Below are 16806 nucleotides of genomic sequence, written 5' to 3' on the forward strand. Positions count from 1 at the left end.
TGTCAAAATTCTATTCATTGTCTCCAACGGCTAGTGGCATGTGGTGCGTTTTCACTAGATTGTTCATCAAATGCATTAGGACCTCAATGGAGTCTTCTTGGGCCCTTTTATTTGGTAGTTTAAGGGAGTCAAACCTTTTCTCTTAAGAAGAAACGTTTTCTAATTTGAAGCTTCAAAACGGCTACTTTATTCGAATTTGAATTTTGAGGGGAAAATGGAATTTAAAATCTAGCAGATAAAACCATATCATGTAGCATATCTATGGAAAGCTCTTGATGCATAGATCACGGATCTGTAATCTCCGCTCAAATCGGAGCTTGTATGTAGAAGTTATGGAGGTCCAAAAATTGTAAAATTGCCCCCCCCCCCCCCCCCCCCCTCCCTTTGGGGGGAAAAGTGCACCCTTTGACCACTCTTGCACCTCTCTTAATCACCCATGGTTTTTGCTTACATGGCGGGCTCCTATTTGTCAAAAAGTTAAACGTTTCCATAACCTCATGGCAAATTAAAGGGCCCAAAAAGACTCCATTGAGTTCCTAATGGATACCTTCCACGTGGCGTTTCGTGATTCGATGTCGTACAAGGTTCGGATGTATATAAACATTTTCACTCATTTTTTTTCCTATGTATCTACAATGGCGTGACCTCTCGATTTTTAGCAGTTTAATCTCTCTGCTATCGCACCGTTTCGGATGGCTTCTTCTCTGTCAGTAGCACATGCCTCATTAAGGTCACTATCCCTGGTTGTTTTTAAAAGCCTTCACCAAAAACACCTATTGGTTTGCAGTCTTCAAGGGTATCTCCATCCATATCTAATCGTCTGAGTGGTGGGGGAAAATTAGGTCCTTCTTACCACCATGTGGCACAATACTTCTTCTTGGGCCTTCTCTCCAACCTACATTGGTCAGGTACAACGGTTCATCTAAAACTTCTTGTGGGCTGCTAGTGAACGGGATACCTGTTGAAATATACAAGTGAATAGGGTGTGTGCGGGAACAAGCTCTTGGATAGAGGTTGTAAAAGAGAAGATGTAATTGTGAAAGAACCTGTGAAAAGGTGAGAAGAATCTACTGGGAGAGAATAAAGGGTAGCATGAGGGAATTTAGGAGTGTGGAGATATTCTGGGAGATATTCAGGGAAAAGAGAAGAGGTGGAGAGAATCAGGCAAAAGGTGGAGATATTCTGGGAGTGAATCATGGAGAAATCGATGGGATTTGATGCTTGATGTAAACTCTATAAATTGAGGCATAGCCCTAATGAGAATTTGCTGGTTTTTGAGTATCCATGCCTACATTAATCTATGTGCTAATTATTCACTAATTACGTCTTAATCACTTACTAATCACTTTGTTAATTATGTTGATTCTAGTGTTTGATCCACCATAGCTCATCATTTTGCTCAAATTTCAACATGGTATCAGAGCCATGCCTAGAATCAACCAGGTTTATGACCCCATTAGTTGATTAATCAAGATTAGTAGGTAATTAGCAAAAAAAATCAAGTTTTTTAGTGAGTTTTCACTTCTCCCCTTCACCCCCAGCCAGTGGAGGACTCCATTCTCCATGCACAGTCAACATTAGGTCTTGCCCTTCTAACACAACCTAGCCAACACATCTAGCTCCAAGCCCATCGAAACGGCACAGCAAACCGCCGAAGGATTCAGGAGATTTCGTGTTTTTCGCCGGCGCCTTTTTTCTTTGCAGATTTTGCCATTGCTACCTGGGCGAAGGTGGTTTAGAGAGTGATCATAAGTCACAACAGAGAGGGGGCCTAGGCATCATTAACCCCACTATTCAAAGCTGTGCCCTACTAGGAAGGTTAACAATTAGAAGAATTCTTCCATGCGATGAGCCTTGGAAGGGATTTCTCTAGGCCTAGATTTTAGTCCATACTCTAAGCCTGGGGGGGCCTGGCCAAAGAGCACCAAATGGATCTTCGCAGAGATGCGGGCCCGTGGCTTTAGCCCAACTTCTAAGGATATATTTGCAACCAGCCTACTCCAAGCTTGGGATCAGCCCTCTAGCAACTCTAGTAGCTTTGAAGGAGTGTCTTTGTCAACCCCTTGATCCACTTACCTATGGCCACATGTTAGGGGCCCGACCTCATGCTTCATGGTGGGGAGTGTTGAGCATAGGACCTACGAGGTCCCTTGGAGATTGGCTTGCATTTAGACAACTTCCCTAGAGGCTCAGGAGAGAGGCCTTGCTGAGATCCACGGTAGAGATAAACTAAGCCTCCACATCGACTCTGCTACGCCCTAAGAGTGGCTAACCCCTATCTCCCAAACCTGACCCCCTGGCTAGGCGTGTTTACCTCGGGGGGGTCACTCGTATAAATATGTAAGTATCACGTGGGTTCAACAGAAGGACATTTTAAATATTTAAAACTTACAGAAATATATTTACAGAGGGGATTTAGTTATTGTATTTTGGAAAAAAATTACAGATTTTAATAGGAAAGGATATATTATATTCACTCAAAAATTCACAAATAAGGGACTTTTTAAATAGGCCTTGAACGCACATGATATAGAGGATTTACATATAGTGACCCCCCCGAGGTGTTTACTAGGCATGATATTCTCTTGGCAGTTCATGGTGTAGATGAGAGTTGTGCTTTGCTCACTTTTTCTATTGGATCCCATGGCATATTAGGGAGATCAGAGCCCCCTCTGGATGACTTTAGTGGCTACACCTTATAGAGGGTGAGAGTGATACGGATTTCAAGCACATGAGTGGCACATTAACCCCCCACCATGCCAACCAAGGTGGCCAGGGAGAGACTCTGGTGATAATGGATTTAGGAGAGCTGTCCCCTCATGCGCCTCTATTGGGACGCGAGGGGTGGCCTTGGAGTGACCCTGCTGACCAAGAGGAGACACTAGGTACCCCTTTCTTTGCATACACCATGTTGCTATACCGCATGATTCAGATGCCTAAGGGTTGAGATTGTCGCAAAAGTAGTAGCACACTGGCAATCACAAGGCCTTTCATAGCGTTTTCTCTCTGATTTTTGGAAGAGGCTCTAGGACATCTTTTGACCTCAAAATATCACCCTCTTTGTTTGGCTTCTGGCACACAAAAGTTTGGACTTTGGTATGTGGTTGGCTATTGGCAGTCAACCAGCTGCTTGTCTCTGAGGAGTCTCAATGACATTGTCTTTGGGATTTCCCAAAGGCTCAGTAGGTCTGGTAGCAATTTCTCTACATTTTCACGCTGGATAGGACCTTCACCTGCATCATTTCATGGGGCACCGTCACTTGGGCCACTAAGACTGAGCTTGTCATGGGCTACAAGGGGGAAGGTGGGGGGGTTGGGGGGCTAGCCCTTCAGGTCTCTCACCTTTGCATTTTGACAATATCAGTCCCAACCCTATCTACTGATCATTAGACTCTGGGTTTGTGCTAGAGATGGGAGATCCGTAGCAATATTTTAGCTTGGCACATCTAGCGAGCTAGATGCAACAAAGCCATAGAAGTCACCCACACTCCGCCTACGAAGTCCATCAAGAGCTTTTGGCTTGGTATCACTCATACCCTCCACAGTTAGTAGGGGAAGTTGCAAGGTGGCTTCGACCACAGGCGGAAGTGACAGGGGAAGACTTCTTAAGGCTCTAGCGGCCTGGCCCTTTTCTCACAGTTAGAGGTTGTGAGCCCACTTTGTAAGATCCCTGTTCCCACCACACAACAAATTCAGGGGTGCTAGCAGCAGAAGTAGCACTTCTTGCACGGGGCAAGGTCCCACACTCGAGGCCTCGCCCGCACAACAAATTCAGGGGTGCTAGCAGCAGAAGTAGCACTTCTTGCACGGGGCAAGGTTCCACAGATATCCGGACAAGAGACTAATCCATCGGTTTTTCCAAAATCGAACCCGAAAAAACTTCTTTTGCCCGGAAAGCACGAGCGATTCCACCAGGATAACTTTTCCCTAGCGTAGTCAAAAGCCTTAAACTAACTGAGCTCATCTGACCAAACCCGTAGGTCCCATAGTCAGATCAGGGAAAAAGACTGTACTTGGATCATAGAGACCAATGCTTTTTTCCTCATTGAGAGGCACAGCCGTTAATTCTTTTCTATAGAACAATTTTTGTCCAAAATTTACTTCATGTATCGAACTAAATAGAAATTGAGTCTCGATTTATGGATCCATTAGTCCAACCTAACCCCATCCAGTCCCATGGGTTAGCCAACCGCCCAACCACTGTAGTGATGGGATCCAATTAGGAATTTTGTTAGGTTTTGTCCCAGGTACTAGGGAAAAGAGTTCCCAGGCCCCGTAGCTGGATGTTCATGCAAACATAAAACTAGTCACACCACTTACACACCCAATATGAAATTGCCTTTTTCTCAGCATCAGCTATCTTTAAAACAATCCTTCAATGAAACCATTGTGTCACTGATCACAATCCTCAAAATCTCTGGTTGAATTCTTATTTCCAATCATTCCTTCATCGGTGTAAGAAGAGGGGGACTCTTGAGGTAGGCACCTTTTTCACATGTGTGGAAGGGTTTTTAATTCAAAAAAATGGTGATATTTTTATCTCTCCTCTCTCCTGTATTAAACCAAATCAAAAAGGGAGCCAAACTAGTCCAAATCTTGTCTAAACTGAGTCAAACTAAACCTGGAAAATTCTAGAACCCAGTTGGACTTGGTTAGTGGCCTCCTTCACCTATAAATAGACCCTCAGTCATTTGTAAAAAAAATATTGGAGCTATACTATGCCAGTATTATATTAAAATAATCATATTTTCTATTATGCCTTAAATTTTCCTCTCTCTTGGGAGCTTGGAGCTCTCTCTCTGTACAACAACTCTTGGAGTTGCTCTTCTCCTCTTGGTGGACCAATTGATTGGTCGGGGGATTCATTGCTAATAGAGAATAAAGCCAAACTTGGAGGTAAATTCAATTTTTTTGATTTTTTCCAATTTATCTCAATGCCTTTCTTCTTCTCAACCCCTCTCAAGCTTGAGAAGCTTTCTAAATAATTATTTTAATTCAAATCAAGATTTCCCTAAAGTCTTAATGTTTAATTAAGAGAAATTTAATCTTTATGCTTATTTGTAATGCTTTCTTTAAGTAAATCTCTCTCTCTAAAAGAATAGCCATCTTTATGGCTAAATCCCTTGAAATTCTCAATGATATTCTCTTAATTCAAAGCTAAACTCTAGGCTTGACAAGCTAAACTCTAGGCTTGATAAGCTAGAGAATAAGAAAATGATATTTTTATAATTTTGTGTTAACCAAATAATTTTTATTTCTTTTAGATTATTTATAAGTAGTTAAAAACTACTTTGATTGATTCTAAATGAGAAATAGATTATCCTATCAATTTGGAAAAAGAGAAATTATAGAATTAGCTTAATTTAGTAGGATAATTATAATTAAGTTTATGATTACAGTTAAAATTATGATTTAAATTCATAGTTTGATTTTAAGCATAAAAGAGGAACTACTATCATATTTTCATTACAAGCTTTTACTCTTTTAAGAAAAAATTGAGAATTATTACTAATAGCAAAGCGAAGCTATGGAAAAATTTTCAGAAAATAATACATATCTTATTTTATGCATAATACTAAAAGAATATGATATGATGAGATGTAAATGGGTATGAATATGATGTGATGAGATGTGAATAGATGAGATATGATGTGAACGAATGTGATGAGATGTGATGTGAATCGGGTAGATGTGAATGGATGAGATTTGATGTGAATGGATGAGATGTGATGAGGATAGATGTGGATAGATGTGATGAGATGTGGATAGATGTGATGAGATGTAATATGATGTGATTGGATGAGAATGGATGAAGATGATGGGAATACATATGACTCGATGTGAAATAAGCAATGTGAATTGATGTGGAAGAATATGGAATAACGAGAAATGATGTGGAACAATGTGGAAAGATGAGAGTTCGTTAGAAATTGTATTTATGAAACCTATTTTTAAATGACTGTTTTATGTCAAGAATGTTGGGGAAGCATTTTGACCATCTTGTGAATGAGGTCATGGAGACCTAGGTGATAAAGTTGCAACAGCTAACAAAGAGTCAATCAATGGAGGACATCTCGCATAGCAAGGTCGGTCGAGGTCTTGACTAGCCTCGGTTTGATTTAAATGGTGAGCTTCCGGTACGGTGATGAGGGACCAAGGAAGCGGCATATGAGTGAAACGGTAGGTGACCTGCAAAGGAGCCTAGAGGGTGCTGACCATACGATGCTCCGACTATGGGTCGTCGAAGATACCCATGTGTACGTCGGGGAAGAAAATAGGAACAAGGAGTTAGAGTTGTTTTCTGAACTCGGGCATGGATCTGGTTGACTGGCCTTGTTGGTCCTCAAAACGAATAAGTCCATGGCTCTTTTATATGGATCTGTTGGTTGATCTTGCTAATCTTCAACGGAGAGTCCATCTGGATTTTCTTATGTGATTATATTTCCAGATACTATGAGCTAGGAACTATTGAAAAGGCCCCTGAGTGAACAGGTGGTGAGCGTTCTGGTTGCCACCAACGATGCCATAGGTTGGAAATTAGAACTCAAGCTGGATATTTTGGAGGATTATGATCAATGATACTATGGTTTCATTAAAAGATTGTTTTAAAGACAACTGAATCTGTGAAGTAGGCAATTTCATATTGGGTGTGTAAGTGGTGTGACTATCTTAAAGTTTGTTTGAAGCATCGGCTACGGGCCTAGGAACTCTTTTTCCCAGTACCCGGGGAAAAACATAACCAAATGCCTAAATAAATCCTATCACTACAGTGGTTGTGGGGGGCGATTGGCTAACCCATGGGATTGGATGGGTTAGGCTGGACTGATGGATCCCTAAAATGAGACTCAATTCTATTAAGTTACAATAGTTGAAGTAAATCTCGGATAACCCTTGTTCTATGGAAAAGAATCAACGGCTGTGCCTCTTGATGAGTAAAAAAGCGTTGGACTCTATGATCCAAGTGCAAGTCTCTTTCTTGATCTGACCATGAGACTTACAGGTTCGGTCGGATCAGTTTGGTTAGTGATGACCTTGAGTATGTTAGAATAAAATATCTTGGAGGAATCACCTATGTCTGTTGGGCGAGGGAAGTTTTTTCGGGCTCGGTTTTGGAAGAACCAAGGGATTAGTCTCTTGTCCGGATATCCATGGGCGAGGCTTCGAGTGAGGGGTTCTCCCTTCTGCAAGAAGTGCTACTTCCGCTTCTAGCACCCTAGAATTCGTTGCGCGGAGGTGGCAGGAATCTTTCATTCTACATCATGTTCATCAAAGGAACGAGGACGTTTATCAATACCAACCACAACATTCGATAGCCCTTTGGCTACCAGTACATGCCTCATCATATAGGACCATAACAGGTAGATGGTCTCGTCAAGCTTATCTGAAATACATCACTGCCTCCATTTATGATAATACCTAAGCAAGTAATCACACAACCTACAAAGTGTTAAGTGCTCTTTGATGCAACCAAGGTGGCTGCTAATCAGGTCATCACTGACAATGGAGACCTGTAAGGTGTATTAAAGAAATGCAAAGTATACTGGGTAGAAATTTTACTCGTAAGATGCAGATCGATGTCGCTGAAGTGAAGCCCTTAGATGATTTCTCATGTATCAACACACCCGTTTGTAGTAGATTTGACGAAACTACTCCAGAATTCAATGAAGAACAGTGCAAATCCAATCCTCAAAGATGTTTATGTAAAATCCAACTACAATGTGATTTGGCAAACTTTGGCAACCTTGAGGAAGTCACTACAAAGTGATTTGGGACATCCAATAATATTTTGACCACCTATATCATTAGTAAAAGTTATTTCAATGAGCTGATACAATACTCTAGTTGAGTCCAATACTCTAATTGACAATACTCTACTAGAATCCAATTATGTCTTAATGCTTCTTATAGTGTTATATTGATTTGGAGACTGTACCAAATCACTGTAATGCAATGGGTGTCATCATGTAGGCTTCTTGCAATCTCTATGTATAGCCTTCTTGAAGTTTATGCATAAGCCTCATGCATAAAGCTTGCATAAGAATTATGTATAATCTCTATGCATAAAACCTTTATGCAAGCTTTATGCATAAGGCTTATGCATCAAGCTTTAGGGTTTTGTATTGCTTGTGCATTAGTTCTTTATTTTATGTTTAATCTACTAATTACTTTGTTTACTCTTTTGTTTTATAGGTCTTTCACTAATCCTCTCCTTCGGCTTCACAAAAAAGAGGTAAGCCCTCTTTTTCTTTTCCTTTTTTATGATTTTTTCTACATATTATTGCACCCTTGGGTGCCGGGTTTAGGGTTATTTTAGGGCTCTTGCAAGCTTATGCAGAGGCTTCTTGTGCAAGCTTACATGAAGCTTATGCACAGAGTTTGCATAGACTTCTTGCATGCTCTATGCATAGCCTTTTTCAAGCTTACGCATAGAGATTATTCATAAGCTCTATACAAAAGCCTTATGCATAAAGCTTTCATAAGGCTTATGTATAAGTCTTATGCATAAATCTTGCATAATGCTTGTGTATAAGCTCTATGCATAAAGCCTTTATGCAAGTTTTATGCATAAAGCTTGCATAAGGTTTATGTATAACCTTTAGAAAAACTCTACACACAAGACTCTATACAAGCCTTATTATGTATAAGCTTGCATAAGGCTTATGTATAAGCTCTATGCATAAATCCTTTATGCAAGCTTTATGCATAAGGCTTATGTAAAATACTTATGCATAACCTTTATGCAAGCTTTATGAATAAGAGTCTATGCAAGTCTTATTATGCATAAGCCTTATGCAAAGCTTATGCATAAAGCTTGCATAGGACTTATGTATGAGCCTTATGAAAGCTTTATGCATAAGTCTTCATGCTTTTTTGATGTGGAAAGCTATGCATGAATGTAGAGTATAAGCTTTTTGAATGTTTATACGCTCTTATGCATATAGCATATATTTATTATGATCTCTTTTTCTATGCATAGGGTATTCTCTCTATTCATAGAGTTTACATATATATAGACATAGTCATCTCACAATACTTGCTAGACCTCCTTATATTAGAGTTCAGTGAGAAGTGACTTTGCATCCTAATGTAAAGAGGTCTAGAAAGTATTGTGAAGTGGGATCTTAGAGTATACTTAGTCTCTATGCATGCATGCATAGAGGTTTTCTTATAAATGTGTTACTAATCACTTTTTTTCGTATTATGTTTTGCAAGTCTTTCATTGTTGTCCCCTCCTTTGGCTTAACATTGTCGAGGTAATCTCTCTTATTCATGTAATCGTTAATGCAAGCTCATGTTTATTGCACAACAGGTTTAGGACTTAGCATAGTGCATAAGATTTGAAGCTTATGCAAGTTTTATGCATAAGTCTTATGCATAGATAAGACTTATGCAAGATTTATGCATAAGGCTTATGCAGAGAGCTTATGCATAAGGCTTATACATAAGACTCTATATGTAGAGATTTATGCATAAGGCTCTATGCATATAGTTTATACATAACCTCTATGCATAAGGCTTATGCATAGAGATATGGGGCATTATTGTAGACCATTATTATAAGGTTAGGAGTGGTTATCTACCACGAGTAGGTGGCTATAGTGGAGAGGGAGCCCTAGATATTTTCACTATCCTTCTCTTTTAAAAGAGAAGTGATCTTTGGCTTTAATAGTGGGGATTGTGTGGAAAGTCCTCAGAAGCTATGATTCAAAAGGGGCACTGTCCACCCTGTTTGTCTAAGTAGTATTCTAGAAGGAATCAATAAAGTTATACTCACATGAGAAGTACAGGAGTTCTAATGCATTCTTTTGATATATAATCTTAGAGCATTCTTATGTTATTTAAACTTTAAGCATTCTTATGTTAGAGAATTCTTATTTTGTTGCCTGTTTTGTTTTGTAGCTCTTGCACTAATCCTCTCTTTCGGCTTCACAAAAAAGAGGTAAGCTTTCTTCTTCTTTTAATTGCTTATGCAAGTTTTTCCTTTATTGCACCCTTGGGTGTTGGGTTTAGGTTTAGCTTAGGTCTACCTCTATGCATAAGCTCTTGCAAGCTCTATGCATAGATCCTATGCATAGAGCTTTATGCATAAGGCTCAATGCATAGAGCTTTATGCGTATGCTTCTATGCATAGGCTCTTTGCATAAGGCTCTATGCGTAGGCTTTATACATAAGGCTCAATGTATAAAGCTTTATGCATAGGCTCTATGCATAGAGCTTTATGCATAAGGCTCTATGCGTAGGCTTTATGAATAAGGCTATATGGATAAATCTTTATGCATAAGGCGTTACCATTAGACCAATCGACTTCATATGGGCAATCTACCCCATATGGCCAGTTGTCTCCATGGGGCCAGTGCACTCCTTTGATTGGATCAGTTTGGCTCCCTTTTTGATTTGGTTTGATCCAGGAGAGATCCAGGAGAGAGGAGAGATAAAAATATCATAATTTTTTTGAATTAAAAACTCATCCACATGTGTGAATTAGGTGCCTACCTCAAGAGTCCCCCTCTCCTTACCAAGGTGTCAAAATGCATCATTATTCCAAAATATCTCATTTTTTAGTACTAGTTTTTAACTAATAAACCTTGTACTCAGTCAACTCTTCATCTTATGTGAGCATTTACTCATTTTTGGGTATTTTCTTTTATTCATTGGATTTATCTCATCCCAACACTTGGATTAATCCAATTGGCCCATTGGAACCTTAATTGGACCATAATCCATTTTTTTTGAAAATGTAGACCCTTAGGCTAAGGTCCTTTATACACATTTTCAATTAATTCCAAATTCACATTGGAAAGTTCTTTGTGAATTTCTATTTCAAGAGAATCTATTTTAGACATTAGGAGGATTTTTATATCCAAATATATCTTAATTTTGGATTATCTCTCTAGACTTTTTCTCTCTCTTGGCCAAAATAGGGTAAAACAAGATCTTTCTTCTATTTTAGAGAGGGGAATAATTACAAGAACAGAAGGGGAGGTTTTTACACCTCAAAAGCTGGAGGGAGGAATATTACATAAATTCTATCATCAAAAAGGAAAAACAAAGTCTCTTTGATAGCCCGTGTCAGCACATGACCTCCATATTGGCAAATGTGTATTCTGTTTAATTTCACGAAACACACAAAACAAAATTCAATCAAAATGCACACAAAGAGGGTTTAATTCCAAAAAATGCAAAAATAAGGTCCCTTTGATAGCCTATGCCAGCACAGTCCATATTGGCCAAATTGAATTTCACCAAAACACAACATAATTTCATTAAAAAGATTAAAAAAAAAGAGTTTTGTTCTATTATAAAGAAAAAACAAAGTGCCTTTGATAGCCCGCGTCGGCACGGTCCATATTGGCAATATTAATTCTCTTTCATTTCACTAAAATTCTATTAAAAATGCTAGAATGAGATGGTTTAATTACATTTAAATGCAAAAACAAGGTCACTATTGTAGCCCATGCTGACGTGGTCTACTTTGGCAGACTTACATAAACACAAACACACACCCATCAATGACTAAGCAAATTAGGCCAAATCACCATAATTTCGTTAAACTGCAAAAAGAGAGGGTTTTATTCAATCAAAAAAGAAAAACATATTCTCTTTGATAGCCCATGCCAGCACAGTCCATATTGGCTCTTATTTATATTATTTTTCATTCATGGGTCACACAAAGCAAACCCTATGTAGGGTGTGGCCCGCAAAACCGCAAGACTTTGGTCCGACGAAGATGGAACCTCCTCTCACCAACCCCAGGCCCAGACTAATCCTTTATACCTCACACCCAAGCCCCACACCAGTTGGATGATGAGATGCAACCTCAGCCGTCATCCCCAGCCCTAGCCCCAACCTCAACCTCAACCCCACCCATCACCCTAGCCTCAACCTCAACGTCATCCCTAGCCCTAGCCCCAACCCTAACCCCAACATCAACCTCAACCCCACCCATCACCCTAGCCTCAACCTCAACCTCAACCTTAGCCCTAGCCCCAACCGTAGCCAAGACACTGCAAACGGAGATGGAGGCCAGGTACTATGGCCTTGCGGGAAATCACGCACTATCAAAAGATAGTGCACAACTTAATTCCTAAGGCAACATTCATGAGAGTCGTACGATAAATTCATGATGACTTAAGGTTGAGGGGAAACCATAGATTTTGGACTGAGCAAGTAGATTGCCAGCATCTGCCATATAGATGGACATCACAAGGAATGGATGCTTTGTAGGTGGCTGCGGACCATTAGGACCTCAATGGAAGGCTTCTTGGGCCCTTTTATTTGGCAGTTTAAGGAGTCAAACCTTTTCTCTTAAGAAGAAACGTTTTCTAATTAGAAGCTTCAAAACGGCTACTTTATTCGAATTTGAATTTTGGAGGGAAAATGGAATTTAAAATCTAGCGGACAAAACCATATCATATAACATATCTATGGAAAGCTCTTGATGCGTAGATCACGGATCTATAATCTCCGCTCAAATCGGAGCTTGTATGTAGAAGTTATGGAGGTCCGAAAATTGTAAAATTGCCTCCCCCCCTTTTTGGGGGAAAAAGTGCACCCTTTGACCACTCTTACACCTCTCTTACAAACCCAACATTTTAGTCCACATGGCAACCCCCCATTTGGCTATTCCTTAATCACCTTGATTAGGCTTGGGCAAATTAAAGGGCCCAAGAAGACCCCATTCACTTCCTAATGGCTTACCTAGCTGATTTGTTTGGTGATACCTTGATAGCAACTATACATAGAAAGAGGGTCACCCCATCACCAAAAAGGACATGTGGCTAGTTCGTTGCTTGCGGAGATGGAGAGATACCCTTGGAGATGATAGTTGTTTTGTAAATGTACTAGTCTTTTGTAATCGTATAACTATGTATCAATATGTAATTTTATGACTTTGATGAATATCAAGACCTTTCCTCTGCTCCTTGTGTTGTGCTTTTTTTCATTTTCTATCTTGTTCATTTTTTGTCTTGTTGAGTTTATTGAAATTATTATTTTTTAATTGTGTGCAATTGATTTTACCATGTCCACCACAAACTATCTACCATATCAACTTTAATTTTAAACACTTAGATATAGAATCAAGCAGTTAAAATTTCATGAAATCAAATGAGCAAACGATGCAAAGATAAAAAAGAAACCCGATTTGTATTACTATAAAGAGTACAAGAAATCCATGATAGTATCAAAAAATAGAGGCTATGTTCTCTACCTCTTGCTTCTTGGCTCATCAGAAGATGAAGGAAGGTTTTGATCTAGGAGCAAAACTGCCTCTCGCAAGCTCCCTTTGGATTGATAAGGGATCATGTATCCCTGAAATGTGGCCAACTTCCACAAGGGCTTGTAGCGCACCCCCCCTTGCTGCTCTAAGTATATAGAAAAATCAACTTAGAGCGCTACAAGAGCATGACTTTCTCCAAGCTAGATGTTGTAGGGATAGTTTTGAAAGTAGCAACTTTAGTTAATGCTTTCAAGTTCAAAAAACTATTTGAGCCATCCGAGGAGCATGTTTTGTGGAAGATGATGATGTCGTCCACCATTTAGCCAATATATTCTTCAAGGCTAAGTCTTGGACTCTTCCTTGCCTTTCGGATCTGTCGGCCTACCTTGATGAGAACTCATCAATGTACAATACATACTGCAAACCAAAAGTGAAAAATTATGTTAGTACAAGTGCATGCATATGCCAGAATAACATCGCACTACCAACCAAGTCCAAAATAATAATAAATTTTTTTAATGTTTCACTCCAAACTTCACCTGCATGCTCCTTGGGCCCATGGAAGCCCCAAATGAAATTCTAGGTTGATCAAAGCCCTGTAAGTGCCCCAGAACAGACGTCAACCTTCAGGTGGGGTGCTTACAGGGCTCTGATCAGCCAAGTGACACTTCATTAGGGCACTTACATGGCTCTGATCAGCCCAAAATTTCATCAGGGGCATCTATAGATACAAGGCCCTGGATATCCTTTGACTACTGGGGCACTTATAGAGCTTTGATCAGCCTAGAATTTCATCTGGGTCCTCTAGAGTCCTAGGGAGCATGCAGGTGAAGTCTAGAGTGAAACACAAAAACAATCTTAGATTTTTTCCTAAATTTACCTACTCAGCTTCATCTTTCTCCTAGTGCCTTCACTTCCCACCATTGGTATCTCATGTTGTTGTCAAGGCCCAAACATCTCCTCTTGTAGCCTTTCAAAATTTGAGAGTAGCTACTTCAATTGATTCTTGGACTTGGATGATGGTTGATACATCATCCAAGCTGCTACCATTGTAAGTGACCCACTTCATTGACAATAGGTGGAGCATCCTGTATGCTAAAGTCAATGAAGTCATCTCTAGCATCTCGACTCATCTTCCCTCATTTTTAGGAGCTCCAAGACATCTTACATTAGTAGGAGGTACTCCTCACCCTCTATGAGATGATGGGTGTGATGGATTCAAGGGGTGGGCCTTTAAATTCTGTATGTTAAGGCTCTTGAATGCCTATGCATGACATTTCTAGACTTCTCTTAGCCTCTACTTGAGGACCAAGAGACTTCTTTATTGGCTCTTAATCAAGGAATAGGGTACTCGCTATCCCATCTACATGTGCCTCTGCATGTTGATAGCTAATGTGGACCATAATAGTAACATGGTGAGGTTCGGAAGATAGACGATTAGGACACAAAAAATCAATTAAGTAATATAGCTCAAACACAAAACAAATATTATAAAATATAACCATTACCTGCTCCAAGAAGTAATACTCAGATTTTATCTCTTGAAAAGGTTTGAAAGTGTAGTTCTCTGCAAAATCAACCACAGAGATGGCCACACAAATAGGAAACTCTGCCAGGCTTGCTCTCAGAACTGATGATCCTACCACTTGGCATAATGATTGTGCTATATATAGGGGTAGATCTAGTCCCTAAATGTGGCAGTGAAGTGACAACGTGGTGTATGTCTGTCCACGAGAGCTACAACTTCCTAGACTACCCACCACTTTGGATCTACTGTGTCACATACTCATAATGTCACCATGGCACTATCTCTTGGTCATTTGTATCAAGATCTACAATCTATAGATGTGCAAGTGAAACACATGATGTATAATTTCTCTCCACACAAGGCATCATATGGAAATGGGCATCCTCCGTGTGTGTACACAAAAGAGAGTGGATGAAATCACGAGGATTGCGAGAGGCAACTCTCTATTCCCACTAAGAGAATGGAACACATTAAAAAAAAGTTAGAACTCAACATGGTAGCATAACAACAACATGTGTCACACTGTCATGAGTACCTCACAAACCAAGGCATACACCCCTCAAATGACCTTTGCCTAATTTTAAGGTCTGGATATCATGCCACAAACTGAGAATACAACTCTGTTTGTGTCATTTCAAGAAAGCAAGCACCGTGTGCTCAATGAACACTCCTCTTACTCTTATGCAAAGCTTTCTTGAAAACTAGTGATGAGGCACAACAATTTTCCTCCCAAAACCTTTCTATCAAGGCTCTAGTGGTTTCATCTAGTAAGCAATCATGCCTAGCTACACAATCACTACTCATCCACAAAGCACCAGCCTCATTGGCATCTAAACTTTGCCATCTAATAGACCCAACTCTAAGTGCGTATGGTGCTATGGAAAGGACGCGAGATGTGGCACTCACCTTACCCTTTATTTGGGAGCTACTTATGACTACCGCAATAGCCCATTGACGAGTAGCCAAAGCGTCCGCAGAGTTCCTCTTCTTGTTAACTGTATAGGAACGACAAACGCTTTATAGTACTGCCATCATGCCAATTCTCCTCTCTCTTCCATCTCCAATGTCAGAAAGCACCCTACAGCTGGCCATGTTGGGCAGATCGATCAAAGCATCAAGCATGCATGCCTATGATGAAGATGTGAGGTCTTTGAAATAGGATTGAAAGATTGCATGGGTACAATGATACGTCCGTGACTTTGATAGCTCTTTCCTATATCCACACTATGGGTGGCCAAAGGAGGGGGCGGGTTCTTGTGGAAGAGAAGGGGACTCAAGAAGCATTGGTTCATGTGGATTATCTAAACTAAGGGATAGTGGGGGAGAAGAGGGCAGAGGGAGAGGAAGAGGAAGAGGAGGGGCAAGGCTTGGATCAGTGCCAATGGAAGGTGTTGTTCGTTGACATGCTCTCCACTCTCTCTTTCTCTCACGAGCCACCCTTTTCCTCTCCTCCTCTTGAACCTGGTGGACGGGGGGAAGTCTAGTTCTATTACATTTCCGACTCCTACAACTTTGAGAACCCTTTCTCAAGGAATCTAAGAAAAAATATTATGAAGGCTCAATGATGGGATAGTACTAGAGATGTGTGTTTGAGAACCCTTTCTCAAGGAATCTAAGAAAAAAAATTATGAAGGCTCAATGATGGGATAGTCCTAGAGATGTGTGTTTATATAGGAAAAATAGGTTATCCACTTCAAATCTCATTGGATTTCCTATCTATGACGGATTGGATAATTAAGATAAACATAAAGATCAAAAGAAAATTATTATCCACTTAAAAATTAATATTATTAATAAAAATATTTATAAATCTAAATATTTATCATTACTAGATATATAAATATATTTTAAAATTTATCTTTTATTTTATAATTATATAACCATATTTTCTTTCATACTGTATTTTTTTAAATTTATTCAAAGGTTTTTCCTACACATAAAATATTTTCAAGAAATATTAAATTTAAAAAAATGAATTTTAAAAATAAAATAACATGGACTTTAAACAAATATTATTTATCTAATTTTAAAAATATAATCCTTTGAAATTAGTGATTTT

The sequence above is a fragment of the Cibotium barometz genome, chromosome 4 (genome assembly GCF_041138505.1).
Source record: "Cibotium barometz isolate CiBa-2024 chromosome 4, ASM4113850v1, whole genome shotgun sequence".
NCBI lineage: Eukaryota > Viridiplantae > Streptophyta > Polypodiopsida > Cyatheales > Cibotiaceae > Cibotium > Cibotium barometz.